The following is a 2,270-nucleotide window of genomic DNA, read 5'->3' as shown; positions in this document are numbered from 1 at the left end:
TTGGAGTCGAATGCATAATCATCTAAATAGATCCGTTCTAGGACCTGTTTGGTTTCCGTGTCTTCCGCTGCGGTAGTCCCAAGAGGTGGTACATAGGAGCTTCCTGGATTGTTCTGATTCCTATTTCCCCAATTAGTATGGTCCTGATTTTTGTACCCCAGTTGTAATTGCCCCTCTTGATTTTTCCCTGACCAGTTGGACTGCCTCTCCGGAGGGTGTGCATAAGTTCGTGAGCTGCAGTGGGGGTGGCTGACTTTGATCATTGTCAGTCCATCTAAAATTGGGGTGAGTCCTCCATGGGGCATCCCTTTGTCTTCCTTGGTTCCAACTTCCATCCGGATTCCAGCTTCCCATTGAATTTGCCTGGGCTTGGCATTCCCCTTCACACGGTTGACCATAATAAGGCTGAAGTTGCCTTTCCTCCGGACCAGGGGGTTTCTCATTTTCCGCTGGAGCATGAGGGTTGTACTTCTCAATTGCATTCAGCAGTGCTTTCTCCAATTTATCTATCCTGTCTTCCACCTTCTTGTCATCTTGTTCCGTTACTGCATTGGCTGACCCCCTCCTCAATATGCTCCGCGGGTTATCATAGGCCTTCTTCGCCTCGATCAATCTTCCCAAAGTTTCTCTGGCTTCACTTGCTTTATTTTTGGTAAAATTTCCCCCGCTTGAGGAATTCATCAAGTCCTTTGACTCAGGGTTTGCACCTTCGTAAAACAGATAGTAAGTCTCCGCTTCAATCATCCTATGGTTCGGACAAGCATCCAACAGTCCCTTAAACCGGGACCAATAAGAGCTCAGAGACTCATCATATTCTTGCTTGCACTCCTGGATCTCCTTCTTCAAGGCATTCGTCTTGTTGGACGGGAAAAAATAATCCAAGAACTCCAGCTTGAAGTCCTTCCATGTGTTAATCGAGTCTGGTGGGAGCCTCAGCAGCCAAGTATTAGCCTCCCCCTTGAGGGCAAACGGAACTGCACGCAAACGGTAGTCCTCCTCAGTCGCCTCGTTGGGTCGCTTTTGAATGCTACACAGCTTACTAAACTCGTTTAGGAATTCGTAAGGACATTCGTTCCTTCGTCCAGAGAATGTGGGCAAAACTCCGAGCACATTTGTCTTGATATCAATAGACCTCCGACGCGGGTTTGAGACTATAGCATGGGCGGGTTCACCGTCTAGATGTGCGGTGAGTGACCCTATCTCCGGATCGGGATCTACTAAATGAGCCATATTTGGGTCTTCCTCCTCCTCAGTCTCGGAATGCTCTGTTTCTGTTGACGACTTCGGGTCCTCTTCTCCTGACGAATTCCACTCCTTCTCACTTTCTGATTCGAACGGAAATGGGTCCACTGTCCTTAAACCTGATCTGGTGGTGATAGTGGACGTAGACTCTTTGACTTGCCACTTGTATCGGCCGCTCCCTGACCCAGATGAACTAGCCCAATTTCCAGAATGGAAGCCCGTGTTCATAAACTGTCAAGAAACACAAAATAACAGAAATTAAACTATTTACACCAAATCCTCAAATGCAATAACAATAAACGCCATCCATCCCCGACAACGGCGCCATTTGAAGCTCGCTTTTTATAAAATGCAGCGTTGTTTAGACTGTGTGCACAGTAAGGAATAACAATTCTCCTGGGTCCAGTGAATCCACTAGATCACAAGGTCTAGGAACTCACGGATCGTTGGAAGATCTCGGTCGTCGGACACACATAATACCTCTTCAAAAACCCTTAACCACGTATACTAAAATTAGCACAGGGAAGTAGGGATCGATCCCACAGAGATGGATGCGAAATTAGACATGCTCAAGGATTCGAGACTATTTTTGGGTTGGCTGCTGCCACGCATTTTGGGTTGAGGAAATTAGACTAACTTGAGTGAAATCCTCTATGCTAACAGCTAGATCTAGGCAGAACAGCAATCATGCATGTAAACTGGAAAACAAGAAAATCACTAGATCTAAGAAACTATTCTAAATTACCTAAACCTGGAAAATAAACTGACGGTGGGGACCATTTGCTGAAAAATTAGAGTACGAACGAAAAGCTGGAAAACAACTAACTAAAGTACTAACTAACAGCGACATCATCTTCTTCAAATCAAATTGCATAAAAACTCAGTAGAAACAGAGATGAAACGTAATCGGAAAACAAAGCAGACTGGATTTAAGCAATTTAATGAAGAACAATTAAAAACTAAACAGATCTACGGCTACTAGACGGAGTAAACTGCAAAGAGAGCAAAAGAGTCCGAAATCCATGCAC

This window comes from Salvia hispanica, chromosome 1 (assembly GCF_023119035.1).
Source record: "Salvia hispanica cultivar TCC Black 2014 chromosome 1, UniMelb_Shisp_WGS_1.0, whole genome shotgun sequence".
Classification (NCBI taxonomy): domain Eukaryota; kingdom Viridiplantae; phylum Streptophyta; class Magnoliopsida; order Lamiales; family Lamiaceae; genus Salvia; species Salvia hispanica.
This window is presented reverse-complemented; position numbering follows the sequence as displayed.